Source organism: Triturus cristatus, chromosome 7, assembly GCF_964204655.1.
Source record: "Triturus cristatus chromosome 7, aTriCri1.1, whole genome shotgun sequence".
Lineage (NCBI taxonomy): Eukaryota > Metazoa > Chordata > Amphibia > Caudata > Salamandridae > Triturus > Triturus cristatus.
In genome coordinates, this window is record NC_140590.1 from 657157899 (window position 1) to 657178439 (window position 20541).

Below are 20541 nucleotides of genomic sequence, written 5' to 3' on the forward strand. Positions count from 1 at the left end.
GGACTGAGGCGTACCCAGTATCAGATTACACGGCCCGACTACTGCCAAACAGTTAGTTCGAGAATTCTTCCCGCGGTACGGTTTACCACGTGTTGTATATTCAGATAACGGCCAGCCTTTCTCATCCGAATTAATGAAACATGTCTCACTTTTGTTGGGATATCAGTGGAAATTCCACTGTGTCCGACACCCCGAGGCAGCAGGTCTCGTGGAACGACATAATCAAATTTTGAAAATCAGATTGTCTAAAATATGTAAGGAGAAAGGTGTTGACTGGATAGTAGCATTACCAGTTGCACTATTTTACATAAGAATGGTAGCACACTCTCGAACAGGGCTATCCCCGTATGAGGTGATCTTCGGAAGACCACCAAATATGTGGGGGACGCCTATACCACGTAAAATAACTGATGTTAATTGTAATATGCTGACAGATTACTTGGCTTCCTTGATGTCTGCACTACAATCTTGTCGTTCACAGGTAACTGCAGCTTTTCCTGACAACACTGAGGTGAAACCCCATGACGTTGCTCCGGGGGATCTGGTGTTTGTGAGAAATTTTGATCGGAAGACCCAGTTGGAGCCCAGGTGGAAAGCACCGAAGCTAGTCCTGCTGACCACAAGAACAGCCGTGAAAGTTGAGGGCCGCAAGGGCTGGATACATTCCAGCCACATTAAGAAATTTCATGGACTATCCTCGGATATAGACACTGTGCCCTGCACTCCCTCACAGACTGATTCAAAACTTCCTTTTGTTGAACAGAATGACTCTCAGTGCTATAAATTAAAGCTTAGGCCCAAATAGTCGAACAATTTGATTGTTTAAGTCCTCTCCAAGGTGAAGCGGTTGAATTGTCTCCGACATGTATCCCTTGGACCTGAGTAGAGAAAATACCCGAGAAATGTTGAAACGACAGGCGTATTGTAAATCACTGCGTAGCTACTGTATGAGGACATTATTAATTTTGTTTTTATTGAGTGTTTTAATAATTATTACGAGTGTGATTTTGCACATATATCATCCTATTTCTAGACATGTTTATAATGTTGCTGCTGAACATTCTTTTAGCGACCTACCGCCACATGAATTATCTTATAGACTTGCGCTGCGCAATAACACTTTCATTAGTATGTTACATCATTCCCATCAGACTAGTAATGCCACCAATTGTTGGGTGTGTGGCCGACTCCCTCCCTATCAGAATAACAAAGGAGTTCTGCCTTTCTTTCCACATCCGTTCACACACAATGGCTCCTGTGGAGCATGGTTTAGTTTACTAAATTCCATAGACCCAGACACAGCAGTTTATCAACAACATTGGATATGGGGAAATCTGAATCTAGTTTTATTCAAAGTCTGTCATCCTAATAAGGAGGGTCGCCCCAGTAGAACAGGAACTGATCTAGAAAATGAAGTGTATAAATTAGGTAATTTTACACCTAATCTTATGATTCTGAATGTCAAATCCGAAGTTGAACTAATTCTGCCCACTATGTCAGTATTTTCAGTTAAGGGTGAATTATGTGTAAGAAAAGTTGGTTCCATACATATGGGCCATAGCCAATGCGTTACTACAGTAGAATATAGTGATCAAGGTAAATCTTCATTTAGAGCTTCTCGCCATTCTTACTTTATATGTGGTCAGACGGCATATATGCGTCTGCCTCTAGATTGGGATGGTACCTGTTACATAGCATTCCTTCTGCCACCTGTTTTCCTAGCTCCACCTGATTATTATCGGAATGTTCATTTAGTACACAATAGAGAGCGAAGAGATCTCCCAGTTGTCGATTATACTGAGACGGCATGGGACAAGTATGTAGATTTCAATAAAGGTATCTTTCCCTATATAGGTACAATATCAAATAGTAAGCTGATACGTAAACTAACCAAGACTCTCGAAGCTGTAGTAAACGAGACTATAGCCGCCCTAGGCAATCTGACAGAGGAACAATCAGTAATGAGAATTGTTGTTCTCCAGAATCGTCTTGTCCTTGACGTCATCCTGGCCGATAGGGGCGGAGCTTGCAGGATCATCGGATCCAGCTGCTGCATATTCATACCAGAAAATTCGCCATCTGTATATAAAGCTATAACACGCCTTCATAAGATTGTGAGCCAGATACACGAAAATCCAGGCACTTGGACGTGGTCCGGGTGGTTTTGGAGTGTGATATCAGCCTGGGGATGGAGAGTTCTATCCTTCCTAGGTATTGGCCTTCTTATGCTCTTCAGTTGTTGTTTATGCCTGCAATGTGGACCAGCGATTTGTGGTCTGTGTGCCACATCATGCATTCCATATCAAGGTTCTCGTTCAAAATGCCGGAAGAAGAAGGAAGAAGAAATGATGCTCCATGAGCAAATCGATGGAATGATGAAGATTGATATCTCTTGAAGGGCAAGTAGGGGACAAGGAGGGAATGTGGAAGTGTGGATTTTCCTGATCAGTTGTGTCCCCTATCTTGGACCCCAACGGTTCTATGTGCATGTCACAAGTACATGTATGTTCCCTCCAGTTCCAGTTTCCAAAACGCAAACATATGTGCGTCCACCGTCAACATGTTCTCTGTCAGATCCGCCATCAATGGGCTGGATATTCGATTCCGAAGTATGAAAGGCCACCAACTTTATATGGCTAAGTTACTCCATTTTTACAGTTCAGGCAAGTAGGCCCGATCCTGTCCTTAAAGCCTTCCCTGCTCTCTGTCTCTGACAGCTTTAGCTTGAGCTCGCATCTGTATCCATGAACTTTGTCCTACTCCCTGTGCAGCTAACGGTGCCTGCCTCGGCCAGTTTTGCCTGCCTGCCAAGAAGCTGTATTTCACCTTCGAATTATCTACTTTGCTCTTCAGCCGATGCATTCCTGTTCAGTGATTTAGGTAAACATTTCCTCTAAGCTCACAAGCAAAGGACTCGGCCTTTCCGTCCTCCTGCAAGTAATTCATAGCCCTGTTGCCATGGAAAGTTTTCTGCCCCTCGCATCTCATATAGACACTTAGACGCTTGTACACGCACACACAGTCAGTATAGAATAGATTCTGTCCGAGAGTCTTTTCTTGTGGATAACATAGTTCTCTAAACATAGGATGTTAGATATGATTTGGGATTAGGTTGACCTGACCCCCCAGACTTCTCGTCTCCACATGTAGAGCTAAATGTCAAGTCCCCTTCACCCCCTAGTTGCACGTCAATCACACGTCATGCTGCTGCGCGCGCATCTATGTTAAGTATTATCTTATAGATCCACCTATGCATGATAATCAGAGCCAATCATGTTTCTTTCTGCTCCTTATTACGCCTAGTTTCGATTACGTACCACTATGTCATCTCTCTTATCAATTGTTACGCCTTTTGCATTCATTTCATTGTAATGTATGAGCTATAAAAGTTACTTCTTGTCAATAAAGTATTGTACTTCACTTCCTGAACCCTCGTGGTGACGGAACCTGAAGGCCGCCACTCGAGTCGGCCATTTTGGAATAAAGCCCATTCAGAAAATCTCTTATACCACGGATTCTGCCTCTTGTTATTCTGAGCTATTTTACTTTATTTTAGATTCCGTATGAAATTCAGTCAAGGTAAAAAGAATATTTACCACATCTCCCTCAATCTCACCAGGGGGTCTCCCGTGTGGTTCACTAATTTTTTATATGTGAGTGAGATGGCCTTTGTTGGTAAGTATCCATCTAGGAGACGGTCCTCAAGGGGTGCAGCATCAGGAGGGGTCTCTCCCTTTCGAAAACAGGAGCATAAGGCATGGCGGATTTGCATGTATCTAAAGTACTCTGTAGGAGCAAGTTTATATTCTTGTTGCAGAGTGGAGAACGACTTAACCTCGCCTTTCACCCATAGGTCGCCTACCTTTGATATGCCAATGAGGTCCCATTTGTCAAACCCTTTCGTAGACCAGAGGTTACCAAGCCTGTCGGAGTCCCACAACGGCGTGGCTCGGGTGATTTTGTGCTCCCACCCCATGCTTCTGGAGGCCCCCCTCCAGACCTGCACCGATTGTTTAGTTGGTCCCGTGAGTTGGCGACTCCCAGCGTTCGAATAGAACGCTCGGTTATAGTTCCCCCCGGGCAGAATCCACCGGTCCATTGCATAGCCGGGATCGTCAGCCTGCCTATAAGTGCCTTGGTTGATTGCTGCCAGATGCGCTGCCCAATAGTATTTTTTAAGGTCAGGGAGGGCAATCCCACCGTCATACCAGGAGAGGTTGAGTTTGGATAGTGCTATGCGTGGCTTCCCATTCCATAGCAGGCGGTGTTGTAAGGTCTCAATCTTCTTAAAATAACTGGCATGTACCAAATCCATCGAGTTTTGCAAACGTACAAGAATCGAAGCAAGGACATCATTGTGAACAGGGAGGCTCTACCTAGCAGCGAAAGTGGGAGTGTCATCCAGCGTTCGGAGTCTCTTTTGAGTCTCTGCAAGGGGGGGAGCAGGTTCCGTGCGAATCTATCTGCAGGGTTGGCCGTTATGTAAATACCAAGGTATTTGAAGCCCTGTGAGGTGACTTGTATTGGGAAATCTCTGGGGAGTCCCGTAAGAGGTCCCCTGAGGACGTACAGCACAGATTTACACCAGTTTATGGTGTACCCCGAGTATCTACCAAAGATGGCGAAGATGTCGAGCACTACTGTTAGCGAGACCCGTGGGGAAGCAAGGAATAGTAGTATGTCATCTGCATACAGTGAGATGCGGTCCTCCCAGGATACCGCCCACCGAAATCCACGGATCATCGGATCCCTCCGTATCCACAACGCCAGCGGCTCCAGGGCCAGGGCGAACAGGAGGGGGGAGAGTGGGCACCCCTGCCTTGTGCCTCTTCCCAGCTTAAACATCTCGGATTTTTTATTGTTGACCACTATCTGGGCTAGTGGCTTCGAGTAAAGGAGTTGCACCCACCCGATGAATTGGGGCCCAAAGCCCATTTTCTCGAGTTCAACAAACAGATATTTCCATTCGACCATATCGAACACCATTGAGGCGTCCAAGGATACCAGGACTGCCTCCTCCTGTATTGTGCATTCCCTCCCCATCACTCCGTGCACCCTGCGTAGATTCAGCGTCGTGTTGCGCTGAGTCATAAAGCCAGATTGGTCCGGGTGTACGAGATTATTAATGATTTTAATTAGCCGGTTATCAAGAAGCTTGGCCAGAATCTTTGGTTCGGTGTTCAATAGTGAGATCGGCCTATAGGAGGAACAATCCGTCCGGCTTTTGCCTTCCTTATGGATCAGTACTAGGGTGGCCAGCCTTTGGTCCCGGGGAAACTGCCTGACCTCCCTGCTCTCCCTGAACATGTTGCATAAACGGGGGGCGATTCCCCAAGTTAAGTCCCCTGATTGCCAGCGCCACTTCCTCTGGTGTGAGTGCCCCCTCAAGATATTCAAGTTTGGACTCTGCGAATCTAGGGAGCGCTATGTCTCTCAGGAGGTCCAGAGAGTCCTGCGTCGCGTAAGGGTTCTGGGAGGTATAGACCTGCTGGAAGTGAAGGGCAAATGCGTTATCTATGGCTTGGGGGTCCGTAATTGTGTGTGTATCTTTGTCAATTAGTTCCGGAACCAGTCTACTTGCCAGTTCTTTTTTGTCCAGCCATGCAATTAACTTCCCTGCTTTATCTCCCTGGTCATAGATACTGCCCAATGTGTCCCTTCCCAGTTCCTTGGCCCTATTTGTCACTAGGGCCTTATAGTTATCTTGTTTTAAGTGTAGAGTATGTAGGGTGTCTGGATTAGGCCGCTCCGCCAGTTCTTCTTCTAGACTGGAGATTTCCTTCTTCAACGCTTCCTCCTCCCTGACCTTTTCTTTCTTGACCCCCGCTATTTGGGAGAGGGCTTGGCCCCTAACCACTGTTTTGAACACTTCCCAAGGTATCTGGTGTGAGCTCACCGGTCCTTCATTCTCTAGGAAGTAATGCTCCATTGCAGCATGGACTGCTTTGTGCACTACCGGGTTGCGGAGATGCCATGGGTGGATTGGGGCCACTCTTCCCACTCTATCATGGCCTATCACTAGCTGCATCCACAATGGGGAATGATCAGATATGTCTCTCGCCATGTGCCTGACCTCCCGTATGTGTTGCAGCTGGTCAGGAGGGACCAATAAGTAGTCTATTCTGGATTGCGTATTATGGGCACCGGAGTGAAAAGTATACTGTGTGGTGTGTGGGTGAAGCGAGCGCCATGCATCCTGTAACCCCAGGGCCCCCAGGAAGTTCGGCAACCAGCTGTTGGAGGGACAAAGTTGTCTTGGTGGGTTTCTATCATTTGTGCCATTTGCCACCGCATTTAGGTCCCCACCCAATATTAGGAGTCCCTCCGGGACCGTCATCAGGATGGCTCCTAGATCCTTAAAGGCCGGCTCCTGGAGGGCCGGCAGCACATAGACCGACAGGAGTGTCAGCACCCTGCCTTCCCATTGGCCAGTGACTCCCGCGTATCTCCCTCCGGTGTCCACCCATGTAGATTTGATCGTGAGGGGAAAGGAGTTCCTCAGCAGTATGCCTGTTCCCCTTGATCCCGAAGTGAAGCCCGAATGTACTGCCAGTTTATACCCCCACCTATTGAGGGCTTTACAGGAGTTACCCACCAGGTGCGTTTCTTGTAAGAGTATAACGTCGGGGGCATGCTTCTTAAAATATTGTAGCACCACCGTCCTCTTGACTTTGTCCCCTAGGCCATTTACATTCCAGCTCATCAATCTGAACCCCTTATCCCATTGCATGTTAATTGACATTCACGTCTCACCCAAGTGTTTAAGCTGCCGTGTTATGATGCCTGAATGATTCCTTAAAAATAAACACCCAACCAAAAACCCCACCCAACGGCCCCCCTCCCTGCTTGAAACTGCCCATGATTACAACTATGCAGAGTGCCTGTCGCCCGTTAACCTAGTCTAACTAAAGAAATTGGGGAGACACCCTCCTCGACCTCTCCCCTCCCTCCCATGACCTTTATAGAATGTCAACCTGTGCCGGTCTATTATATCACAATGCCATTTGTTCCATACCCCGGGCACCCCAATACTGGGGGATGTTCAATACCAGGGCCTCGTCCAGCACCTCGATACCCCCAGAGTCCATTGGTAGAGCCCCTGTACCTCCTATTCTCGTTGAGGGCTATGACCCACCGGATTTCTCCATTCATCCAACCAGGTGGCAGCGTCCTCCGGCGTCTTGAAAAACCAGGTCTTACCTCCGGCCTCCACTCGGAGCCGTGCCGGAAACAGCATGGCGTACTTGAGGCCTTTGTCCCTCAGACGTTTTTTGACTCCCAGGAAAGATCTACGCTGTTGTTGAACCGCGTAGGTAAAATCTGGAAATAAGCTGATTTCCGAATTTTCAAGTCTTATTGGAGGCCGTTTGTAATATGAGGTCCCTGTCCCTATAGTTTAGGAGCCTGGCTAAGATGGGGCGAGGGGGAGCCCCAGGCCTCGGCCTCCCCCCAGCGCACCCGATGGGCCCTCTCGACGACGAAGATGTTGGACAAGCCTTTGGGTTGGAGGTGGTTGGTGATCAGACTCTCGACAAACAGGTCCGCAGCTTGCCCCTCCGCCCTTTCAGGAACACCAAGGATACGCACGTTATTGCATCTCATGCGGCCCTCATAGTCGTGCAGCTTTCCCTCGGCACACTTCCTGAATGTTTGTAATTCACATATTTCCATCTGGTGCTGGTTGGTGTCCTCTACGAGACTCGCTGTGGTGATCTCTAATTGCGTGACTTTCTCCCTGTTCGTGGCCAAGTCTGCCCTAATGAGCATGACTTCTGAGGAGAGTGCATCTATTCTTTGCTCCAGTGATGTTCGGATCCCTCCTATGGCATCCAGCACGTCCTTCAAGGTGTGTTCCGTGGCTCCTGTCTCCGGGACCTCTCCCGCTTTAGGTGAAGGCTGCGCTGCCATGGCTATCTTTGGGCACGTGTATTTGTCCAATTTATTGGACTGTGTAGACTTTGGTCCCCATGAGCCGGACATTGCCTTCGATGGGTCGCTGCTCCAAGGTATAGGGGATATGCGTTTCAAGCCCCCGGCGTCTACAGGCCTGTTCGCCCGACTCTGTGCAAGCCTCCAAAACCCCTTGCAGCTGCTTGTCGATGTCTCACGTTCCGAGTTCACCCTCAGGCCACGGGGGGTGCCTGTGCGCAATGCTGTGATTTGCGCGGCTGTCCGGTTATGGCCGATCGGTGAGTTTCGGCCTATGACTTGGCCACCCCCACGACGTGCCTCCGCCTGTAATGCAGGTCAGAGAAATTCGGCCTCACCCGTGGGGTGGGGGGGAATGGTCGCCGCTCGTGCCCCCCGAAGGGTCAAGGTGCTGACCGGATCTTCTTTTCCGTCCCCCCCCGGTGTTCGACGCTGCCGCCCCCCCAGGGGGTCCCCCACCGACACTGGAGGCCTGTGCTGTTGTCCCAACGGGACGTTCCTTGAAGGCTCCCCCGGGGCGCACTCCACATAATGTGCCCTTCCGCACTACTCAGCTGTCCATATGATGCGCCGGCTGGTCCCTCCACGAAGTGGACTATGCGCCTGCCACCCGTTCCTCCCGATCAGTATTCATCCCCGGGGACTGGGGGGCGCCCGGGAGCCGTAATTTGCGTGCTAGTCCGACTGCGGCTCTGTGCGTCCTCCTGCCACCCTCAGATGTCCGAGTTCGGCGCCGGTTGGGCCCACCACGCTGCGAGTTCTTCCCCCGCCACTTGCCGCCCCTGGGTACTCCACCACTCCGAGAGGGGCCTCGATTCGATAGCCACTGCTCCCTGCGGCAAATGTGGCTCACCTCTTTTGTGCAGCGTGGTCCAAGTGAGGCCCGTCCTTCCGCGCCACGTTATTTTCCCTGGGGTGCCTCTGCCCCTAGCGCTGCCAGCAGGCGTTTGGTGGAGGGGGTGTTTTTTTGGGGGTGGGCCCAACAGGCTCAGCGGGCCGCCCCCTGGGTCGCCCGATCTGGTCTCCGGCCGCCGCTCGGGAGGCACCACAATTTAAGGCCGCCCAATGGATTCACTGCCCGGGGCACACCAACACGCAAGGTCCCGGTTCCTTTCCCTCCGGAGGCCGTCACTCGGCCTGCTCACATCTCTGGTCCCGCGGGTCGGAATCTGCCGGCCGAGAGCTCGTTCTGCTCCCCGGGACCTCCGGTGACTACTTCTGGCATCAGGTTTCGGATTCTTGAAGCGGATTGATGTGGAGGGGGAAGGAGAGTCCGCAAGAGTCTTTAACCTGCGGCCATTTTGCTCGCCGCTAGGCCACGCCCCCATGAATGCTCAGATTTAATTGTTCATCTTTAACATGATAATGCGATCTCCTGGTATCATGCTGTCCATCATTGCACACTCTGGGCATCACTGACAGTTTAGAGCCTAATGCTGGCTCTGATATAATTGAGGTAGTTTCTAGCCTATTTGTGGTGCGGTTATAATGATGGCACCCACCTCTGTATAAATCTGGCTATGTCAAATGATGGTAATGTTTAGCACATTTAAAGGAATTTGAGAGTTGGTTTCTGAAAACAAATACTTTGGAAATATTTGGTGAATGGCTGTTAGAACCAATGGCAGCTGTTGATCAAGCATTTTGTACCTTGAAAGGGATCGCTGTGACGGCAGTCCCTTTCAATGTAGTGAGATGATTTCAGGGCCAGTTGTCAACTCTACACATGCAGGAGGTAGTTTGTAAGAGTTGCGGAGGTAAATTCCTCTGCAACCCGGACGAACTGTACTCCATCTGCTAAAGCATAAATTATATTCAAAGTGATTTGTCCGAATTATAGGATGTTGAGACGAGGTCAGTATTAAAACCTGGTTCCCCAGTTCTAAAGTCAGCAGCCAGAGTTTTTTTTTTTTTGCAGAGTTTTATATAGCGCGAACTTGACCCATATCCAATCAGGTATCAGAGCGCTTTACATAGCACCAGTTACGTTATATGAGGACATACATTCATTTTTTTTGTTAGGCACAGGGAGATTAAGTGATTTGCCCAGAATCACAGGATGTTTAGCGTCATTACCGAGACTCAACACCAGTTCCCCAGGTCCGAGGTCGAGCGCCTTAGCCGTTAGGCCAACTCCTCTTAGATATTGTAACAAAGGTAATATTTTGTGTCAAATGAACAGCAAATACAAAGAATTTAAACAAGGTACATAGCCGAATTTTACAATAGATGTAAGAAACTGGATTATTATTTGGGTGGGTGACTGCCTAACTCCAGGAATAATCACAACCCTTATCCGGGTGATCCCTTAAAGTCATTATATTAACCTGAGCTCAACTTCCTTGTACCTTTGGCACAAAGCAGAGAGGCTTTACTTAAAGCAATGTGTAAAGTATTTATACAGTACCAAAAAAGCACTAAATTGATAATGCCAAACAATAAAAATCCCAAAGCAAATGAGTACATTTTAATAAACAAAATGACACCAAAATGACAAACAAATAAGGGGATCCAGAGAGATGGATTTTAAAATATTAAGTAGAAATGGCACCAAAAAAGCTCTAAGTGCCAATGATAGTCTAGGATCCTAGTAGACTGGGCCCTAGGTGCAATTTCAGGATGACCGCAATGGAGCATGGGTTGTATACACCAACCAGGCTTGTCCCAGTCAAAAATGTTACAGACTGACTTGGGCCTGATTTAGATCTTGGTGGACACGTACTCAGTCACAACTGTGATGGATAACCCATCCTCCAAAATATAAATACAATAGGATATAATGGGCTTTATAGTTCAGCGGACGGGATATCTGTCACCGTTGTGACTGAATAACCTGTCCAGCAAAATCTAAATTAGGCCCCTAGTCTTTTTAGTCCCAACTTTTCAGAGTTTCTGGAGCAGATCCTCTGAGTCACTTATAAGGCTCCAAGGTCAGCAAAGCACTTAGGGGATATGACTCACTCCAGCAGATGCCACCAGCAGTGTTCAATGTAGGTCCAGTTGCTGACAGTCAGTTGAATACTCCATGTAAGAGACCTCTTACAACTTTTTGTCTCCTTGTAGCCACACAGGTCATCTAACTTGCCCTTGGAGGCCACTTCTTTGTGCTGTATACAAAAGGAGCAGGTCCAGTCCTTCAAGGCTTCTCTGAAGTCACAGACAGCAGGGCCAGTCCTTTTTTCTTCAGGTCCAGAAATTTTTCTGAATAGGGTGCCTGGAGTGCCACATTTATGCCTGGCACCAACTAGCTACCGGATGGGTGGGGACTCTTAGCTCCTCCCTACTCAATGGAGTAAACGTTCCCAGGGTTAACCCTCCATACTTTCGCAGCATTTCCTGATTAGCTTGCTGTAAGCAAGCCCAGATTGCCGTGTGTCTGGGCATTTTCAAGATGGTGAAAGTCTTCGGCTAAACTTGGCATCTGAGGGTTGGGATTGTGTATGTGTGGAGTGTTTTATAGTAATCATAGTGTCCTCCTACATTTAACACTAAAATTAAGTTTGAACCAGGCACTGTATCCACACCAAACCCAGAGGCAGAAGTCTGGTATGACAAAAAAGGGTCATTCAGCAACCAGGCAGGTGTTCCACAGGCATCCTGTTCTTTCACATGGAAATATAATTTTCATCATGTTCAACTTTTAAATACCATGTACCATACCTTGCGGGCTACAAGGCTTGTATAGGGATGACTTACTAATATTTAAAAGAGAGGTATGTACCTGTCAAAAAAGGTTATTTTAACAGGTCACACTGCAGGATTTATATTGTAGCAGTCAAGCTACACAGGGAAGACCTGAAATCATGTTTGTACTGCCGGTATAGTAGAATGCACAGTAGATGATGTAGTCCACAAGTGACATTTAACTTCCAGGCTCTAAATGCACGTCCTACACAATATACTAAGGCCCACGTGTTACATGTGTCTCAACAGACCATTCAAGCAGCCTAAGACAGTTTTTATACCACAACCCAATCTGAATATTCTGTGGAGTTAATTTGCTCATTCTGGTCAGCCAATTGTTTATTCCTCTGATGCATTTCACACCTATTTAAGGCTGGACACAGGATGGTAGAAACTAGAGAGCTAATGCAAATTAACCTCTAGGGGATTCAGACAGGCAAAAGCTAACTTTCTAAAAGGCTTTTTTGTGCTTAATATTTATTAAACACCCGACCACTATCAAATTGGATTTTTAATGACTATAAAAATAGTGGTTTACCTAATTGTCTAGCTGGTTTCATTCCCAAGTTAGCAGCATTTGTATTTTAATCTGAACTCTGGTATTCTACATAGGACACCTAGGTCTGCCACAGTTAAAAATAGCTTTTTGGGCCTTAACAGTGTAGGGACATGGTGATATTCATTTTCTGCATGTCCAAAGTACTGTGCCTTGTGGGCTGCAAGGCGTACGTAGGGGTGACCTAATATTTAAAAGGGATACTTGTACCTGTCACAAAGGGATATTTTAACAGGCCAGATGGCGGGTTTTATACTGCAGCAGTCAGGCTACACTGGGAAGGCCTAAAGCCATATCTGTACTGCCACTATAGTGGATAGCACCATTGGTGCTGTAGTCCACAAGTGACATTTAACTTCCAAGCCCTGGATGCATTTCCTACACCATATACTATGGTTGTGAAGGCAAGTTAACAGCACCAATTGCGAATTAGCCAATTCAGCCATATTTAAATAGGGAGTACAGGCCCTCTACAATCAATCAATCAAGCATTTTTAGAGCGCCCTACTCCCCCGTGAGGGTCTCAAGGCGCTGGGGGGCGGGGGGGGCGGAGCTGCTACTGCTCGAACAGCCAGGTCTTGAGAAGTCTCCTGAAGGTCACTAGGTCCTGGGTCTGTCGCAGGTGGATGGGGAGGGTGTTCCATGTCTTGGCGGCGAGGTGGGAGAAGGATCTGCCGCCGGTGTTCGTTGGGTGTATGCATGGGATGGTGGCGAGGGCGAGGTGAGCGGAGCGAAGCTGGCGGTGGGAGTGTAGAAGGTGAGTCGTTTGTTGAGGTATGTAGGTCCGGCGTCGTGGAGTGGTTTGTGAGCGTGGGTGAGGGGCTTGAAGGTGATCCTCTTGTTGATGGGGAGCCAGTGCAGGTCTCTCAGGTGGGCAGTGATGTGGCTGTGGCATGGGATGTCGAGGATGAGGCGTGCGGAGGCATTCTGTATGGGTTGAAGTCTTTTCTGGAGTTTGGCTGTGGTTCCCGCGTAGAGGGCGTTGCCGTAGTCCAGCCTGCTGGTGACGAGGGCCTGGGTGACCGTCCTCCTGGTTCTGGTGGGGGATCCATCTGTAGATCTTCCGAATCATGCGGAGGGTGTTGAAGCAGGAGGAGGAGACGGCGTTGACTTGCTGGGTCATTGACAGTGACGAGTCCAGGATGAACCCCAGGTTGCGTGTGTGGTCGGTGGGTGTCGGCGCAGCTCCCAGCGAGGCCGGCCACCAGGAGTCGTCCCACTGCTTAGCAAGGGTAAAGTGCAGAGAGTTCTGCCAGGGGTGTGGGATTTAATAAAATATCTTATTGTCCAGGGGAGAGGTTGCATCATAAATCTACAAAAATGTCACTTGTCCCTTTGGTGCCACACAGTGCGGCGACAAATTACGGCAGCAGTCTCATTATATAAAAGCTCTAATCATGCCCTCTCTGATTATGCCAGGGCTCAGACTATAAAAGAGTTTGATTACTAGCATTTCCTTTATTTTGCCACCTTTCAGCAGCTCTACATACTGGGGCTGGAGGTAGCAGTAAGCAATAGTTCAAGTGTTGGAATGCCCTTTTGAATCTGTTCACAGCTAGTAACTTGGGGGCATATTATCAAGCCAGGCGATAACATTATCGTTGCTTTAGCGGCAGAAAACTGCCGCTAAAACGGCAATAATGGGCTTAATAATATGCTCTATGGAATTCCAATTGAAGCCCATGTTAGATGTGAAGGACATCTAACATGGGCTTCAATTGGAATTCCATAAAGCATATTAGCAAGCCCAGTTTTCAGCCACTAAAGCGGCGATAATTTTATCGCCTGTCTTGATAATATGCCCCTTGCTGTTTTAGGGATTTTCACCTGCTGTTCTCTAATTTGTTTCCCATACTGAAAAGGATAAAGGTTGGCCATTTCCTCCTGACAAGGGCAAAAGTAAAACTTCTTTCGGGAATGAGAAAAAAGTGATTGGAGGGAAAGGCAACTTATAAATGTTCAACAGATTTTTGAATGAGCAAATCTGCACATGCTTGTAGTAAAATGCAGTTCACAAATATTTTATAGGAGTACAATTTCCTGGCCTACTTCTATACATTTATCTGAAGTAATGTAAGCCATAAATCTGCACTAATACAAGAATGTATACCATGGGTGCACTTTTGTGACTTTCTTTAATGGATGGAGTCGAAATTAGGTGTGGCGTTAACCAAGATCTTTTGTTTTTATTAAAATCCCCTCTATCTATCGGCTGGCTACATTGTGAGTGATGGCTTTCTACTTTTTCTCAAGAAAAACATCGGCACACAAAGTAGTTTTTTTGCTGGGACTACTGTAGCAATGTGTGCTGTTTGAGAATAAAAATATTTTAGCTTTTTCCAATATTTGTTATAATGATGAGGGCCCGACAGCTCCCACAACAATGATTTTTACAAGAATCATGTAAAAAACAGACACGTATTTACAAAACCAAAAGAGTGACCACCAGGATTAGACCTATTGGCGTTGCCAAAGATTTTTTTTTTCTGTGGTTCTCATAATCTTGTTGAAACTGGTTATACTGATTGATTAAATGATGCTTCAAAGATATGGTACCTAAATAGTCACAGTAGTTTAGTACAACTTTTTTTTCCTAGTTGCATTGTTTTGAGAACATTTTATTTTGGAAGCATATAATCCTCAGTCTTGCTTTCAAGCATCTGCATATATTTACATTTAATCAGAGAGCATTCTTAGAGCATTATACATATCCTCATATTGTTAAACTTTGCAAACTTGTATACACATTTTTAAACTGCAATCACTGTCAGTAATACACTCAGAGCTTACAACATTTCCTTAGCACACTCAAACTAATAACAAAGACTTTGCATTAATATATCATAAATACAAGTTAGAACAGTATTAACATATGGACACAAATATTACCTTAACTGCAGACAATGTCCTTCCCTGATTCATAATGTGGCACTGTAAACTGGCAACCAAAGGGTTTGTGCTGCAGGGGTTGGGCCCACTTGTCCTAAGGACAAAATAAACATAAACATTTGTTGTCCTTGACCCCAAACAATACATCCTAGGTGTTGGGCTACAGGAATGCCACATCCCTGTATTGAGGTATTCCACTAGGAACCAGTGAGTTTCAATACAGATATAAATGAAAATCTCACAAATTCATGTTGCACCACTGGTTCTTAACACCTAATTAAATACTTAGAAAATTCATTAAAATTCTGAATTGGCTCAGGAGAACAAAATGGCCTAATTTCGTCTGGATCTGAAGCAAGATTTAAACCAGAAATAGCTGAACCAGTCAGCTCACTACAGATTAGTTAGTTAAGCATGCCTATCTCGGATTACTGTAACTTTAGTACAAAAGCATCAAACATCCTACATTGATGGCAGAAATGGTAGTTGTGAGAAATTGGATTGTTGGTTGAGGGGGTGAAATCCTACTTAAACAGCAGCCACAATCCTTGTCAGGGCGAACTACAAAGTTACTAAATTAACCTGTACTTAATCCTCAGGTAGCTTGGCGCAAAAGCAGGTAGCCTTAACTTAGAGGCAACGTTTAAAGTATTTATGCAGCACTTCAAACAGTAATAAAGTGAAAACACAACATCAGAAAAATCCACATCAATTCAGAAAAATAGAGTAGATTTTAACACATTATTTGGGACCAAAAACACAAAAATCCAGTCGCTGGACGGGAGAGATGGAGTTTCAAAGTTTTAAGCTAAGTATAGCACCTAAAAGTGCAAATCGCCAACAGTGGGTATCTGGTCACGCTGGACTGGGACAAAGTCACAGGTCCAGGCCAATCATGATGGCGTACGGTCTGGATACAGGGACCAATTCAGACCCACTGAGGGTTGTACCTTATATCCGTCATGCAGGGCGCTGTGTGGGTTTCGATGAGGAGCTGCGAGGGCTACAGTGCGGGATCCTACTTGAGTCGTGCTGCACTGCTTCGGTTCTGATGAGGTGCTGCTATGCCAGGTCCTGCATTAGTACTGAGGGAACCCACAGTTGGGCCAAAAGGAGTACAGTAGGGTTGAGGACCTGGGGGCACCTCTTTGGGATCAGGACTCACCCCAGCAGAGGCCAGCTGCAGGGCACAGGTGGGTCCATTTGAGTCTGGGAATCTGGGCAGATGCAGGACAATTCTCTGGAGATTGTCATCTCCTTGTAGCTCAGAAATAGAGGCTAGTCAGCTAGCCCTTGGAGTCACTCTGATTTTTCTGGGATCAAATGCCAGTTTAGTCTTCTTTCCTCAGGCAGCTGGGAAGACCTTCCTGAAGCAGGGCAATCCTTCCAGCAGCAGAGCAGTCCTTCATCTGAGTCTTCCACAGGTCCATAAGTGATCTGAAGAGTAGGTCTGAGGATCCTACTTTTATACCTGGTGCTAGCTTTAAAATGGGAGAAGCTTCTGGAGTCCCCCCCAGAGGTGTTTGGAATGTTCTGCCTCGTCACCCTGGTGCCAGTTTGTCTCCAGTCACAATAGGCTAGTATGAATTCCTTGGTGTGTGAGCTGAGGCTTTGAAGTACAAGTATGGTAGGTGACAGCTCCACCCTCCTCATCAAGTCAGGATAGTCCGTCCTGCTAACATCCAGGCCCTCTATTGTGATACTGTCTGGGAGGAATACATAAAGGGCAACTGCCAACTACACCTAGTCATGTGACCCAGGGAGCAGGCTGCAGGCATCAAATGGTTAGGATTAGGACAAGAAAATGCCAACTTTCTAAAAGTACAAAAGCCACACAAATTACCGATACTGACTATTACCATGCACCTTTCTTTTCATTTGTGCCCACTGTACTTAATAGCAGTGATCACCATTTATTTTTTCAATACATAAGTCATAGCAAAATAAATACTGACTTTGGACAGAGCAAGTAAGCCTATGCCAGCAGTGACTTGAAATTCAGTGCATTTATGGATATTAAAAGTGGATGACAGCAAAAGTGATTATATTGACCTGGAAGGCTGTCTTAAATGAGGGTGTCCTCCAAAGAAATGGAAGAGAGTGGTCTTCAGTTCTGAGTCCTGATGAGAACCTTGAAATAATAAGGGTTTGAAACGCATTGACATATCTTCAGCCAATGAGTGCAATATATGATTGAGTGCTGGGAACTACGGCAGATGGAATTGAATGAAAATATAGTCACTCCTTTGGTCTCAAGCAGTTTGGCACCATCAGAGAGGAACTCAAATGTTATACAATAGAGAGTGACAAATACCATTTCCACTTGGGCAGCCAAATTCAGAACTGTTTAATTTGTTTTGTAATAATGTATGTGATGTTTAGTAACGTGTGTGATTATAATTTGTTTGTTTCTTGTGTGGTGGGAGACATGTTTTGTAATGCATATTTGTGATATGTTCATATTTTGTTTTTCATGTAATGCAATGGTAAATATTTAAATTATTTTTCTATGACATATGTATTGAAAAAATAAATGGTGATCACTGCTATTAAGTACAGTGGACGCTAATGAAAACAAAGGTGCGTACTAATAGTCAGTTTTGGCAATTTGTGTGGTGTTTGTATTTTTAGTGGCCTATCTTTACTAACTTATATGGGCTCATCCCCTATTATAGGTGATTAACTATCTAAAAGTGGCCTTTTCGGAATTGTGACTTAAAATGTGAATTCCTCAGTCACCAAACATGATATTCTTACCTGTTCCCACACAAACGTTATCACAATGTAATAAGGTAATCTAATGTTATCCTATAGAAGAAGTAGGCCTTGCAATAATGAAAAACTAATTTGAGAGTTTTTCACTACCAGGATATGTAAAACTTAAAAGTACGTGTTAAACCTGCGTGCATGTCCAGTATTTTAAATACAACACATCCTGCCTAATTGGCTGTTTAGAACCTACCATAGGGGTGACTTATATGTAATAAAAAGGTTTAGGTAGGGAAAAAGTTCATTTTACCAGATCGAAATGACAGTTTAAAACTGCATACAGGCTGTAATGGCAGGCCTGAGACAAACTTTCAAGGGCTACTTAAGTGGGTGGCACAATAAGTGCTGCAGGCCCACTAAAAGCTTTTAATTTACAGTCCCTGGACCCTATAGTACCCCTTTACTAGGGACTTATAAGTACATTAAATTTGCCAATTGAGTGTAAACCAATTTTATCATTTTTAAAGGAGAGCGTACTAGCCCTTTAGCACTGGTTAGCAGTGATAAAGTTCACAGAGTTCTAAAAGCTAACAAAAACAGGTTTAGAAAACAGGAGGGGTGCAGACAAAATGTTTGGGGGTGATTCTACAGAGAGGGTCAGGTCCAACAGTAGAGTAGCCAATTTCCTGGCAAAGGAAGGGCTGAGGAATGGAATGCCACTAGTCAGAATATGCTACATAAGGCATTGCAACTTAGAATGTCAAGATCTTCGTACAACTTGCCACTGCAAACAAGCCATACAATTGGAGGGAGGTAATGTTACTCAACAATGCAGACAGCAGAGGAGGAATTGTGAATCTTACAAAGCTGTGGAGAAGATGACAAAACTATTTCGTTATCTGCACAAGGTAAATAACCTATTCAAGCAACAGGGCTTTTTTGTAACATTGATAGCACCTACATCCATCTCCAATAATTTTATTAAAATCTCAAACAATGCTGAAACACCATTTCTTGCTGTTTAATTAGAAGAATGAAATCCCAATATTACATGAATTCATCGCATTACTGGTATATATTAAATACACCAAATCCAAGGCCGATATTAAATGTTTAAATGAAGTAATATTAGTGTCTGTCTTCTTTCTAAGTCTGTTTTTGTAATTTTGAATACAATTTCTGTAGTAGTAGTATGTAAACTTTATTCGGTTAATAACCATAAAAGTCAGTGCAAATACAATACCTTGAATCCTTTCATAAATAAGCATGGAAAGAAAGTGCTTTAGCCATATGTAGCAGCAAAGTATTCCACAGATCAGAAATGTAAAAAAAAAAGCAATGCATTATAGACTAAAAACGTATAATCCTTGAGTTAAAACCAGTGCTACAGAATAAATATAAATACACTAAAACCCAATAGTTACCACTCGATGCACATATTAATTAGATCCTTTCCCAAGAAACTCTAAAAGAGACATAGAAACGCTGTCAGATATATTATTTCCCTACAATTCTGCTAAATTAACACAGGCAGCAATATATCTATAGTCCGTGCAACATACTATCTCAGTTTGCATCAATTGCAAATACAATGGTGCTTAGCTACATTGCTCAAGATTTAAAGATCTAAGCAGCGGCCTAAGTATAGATTTCTAAGGTGCATTGTAAAGCTACAAAAAAAGAAAAGATGCAATTGTGACTGAGCCGTATGTGAATCACATGGGCATGGTTCCAAGTCTCTTTCGCAATGGGCGGATGCTGGATTTGATACCAGATAATGCATCATGTTGACTCGAAACCTTATCAAATAAAACACTGTACAGAAGGGATGAACAGTAGGTAAGGTTCTCTGTCACTAGTCATGGCATGCATTCCTACTGCGTTTTTTTCAAATTCCCTCTCCTCTTTCACCCTTTCGCATGTAATTCAGGAGTGCTTTTTTTAAAGGGTAGTTTCACCCCCCTTGTAATATTTTGCGGGCTGTCAAAAAGGTATTGCTGGCCAATTATAGTCAATTGATCTTTAACATACTGCAGCCACTAGATATTTACAGGTCTTGTAAAGGGTCAAAAAGTCCCTAATCACTGCTCTATTCAGTGCACCCAACAACCTCTTAATGCAGTCTGAATAATACTATGGGGGGTAATAAATATATACATTGAAAATGTTGAGGAAAGACTGAGGAATACTTTATCATTATTTTTAGCCAAGGGCCCCATCCGGATAGACCCTATGTCCTCACACGTGAATATATAGGGGGATCCTTGTGAGGAAGTGCTGACAGTGGACAGGAGCCCAACGCTGATAATTAGTGCTAGAGGGAAGGATGGCCCCTGTTTTTATGAGAGTCCATTGGACATGGTAGAAGAGAGCCAGTCCCATGAGGCCAGAGACCAATTGGGCTCACCTCCAACAAAAAGGCAGAAAAGTACAAAACAGCTGAGAAATGGTACCAGAAAGTCAAAAGCAGAAATTAGATGGCCAAGTATGAAAAGGGAAGTGTTGGAGAAGGGGCCATGCTCCACTGGTCCATCGTTTCATCATACTTCTGAACCTGCAGACTTAAAACTCAGCTTGATTTAAAAAGTGTGGAACATATTATCTACAAGCTGATTAATCCAGTAGTAACATCTTTACTGGTATTGATTCAACACTGAAAGATATTAAAGGCCGTATACTAGATTTAGTAGCTAGTGTTAGGCCACTATGTGTGAAAGATTCATCATATCCCAATGCCTCTATAGATCAGAATATTGGACATAGAGCCTGTGGAG

General features: G+C 45.3%; 1 protein-coding gene and 1 long non-coding RNA gene across 10 annotated transcripts in view; one reads left to right on the plus strand and one right to left on the minus strand.

Annotated features, from left to right (window-relative positions):
* Positions 1-20541, plus strand: part of ARSG (arylsulfatase G) — a 1970563-nt gene that overhangs the window by 1302522 nt on the left and 647500 nt on the right. The window lies entirely within an intron of this gene.
* LOC146810303 (uncharacterized) overlaps positions 18611-20541 on the minus strand; it is a 138427-nt gene continuing 136496 nt past the window's right edge. The window contains exon 3 of the long non-coding RNA XR_014966576.1: positions 18611-18634. This is a non-coding gene — a long non-coding RNA (uncharacterized LOC146810303). The remainder of the gene's footprint in view (positions 18635-20541) is intronic.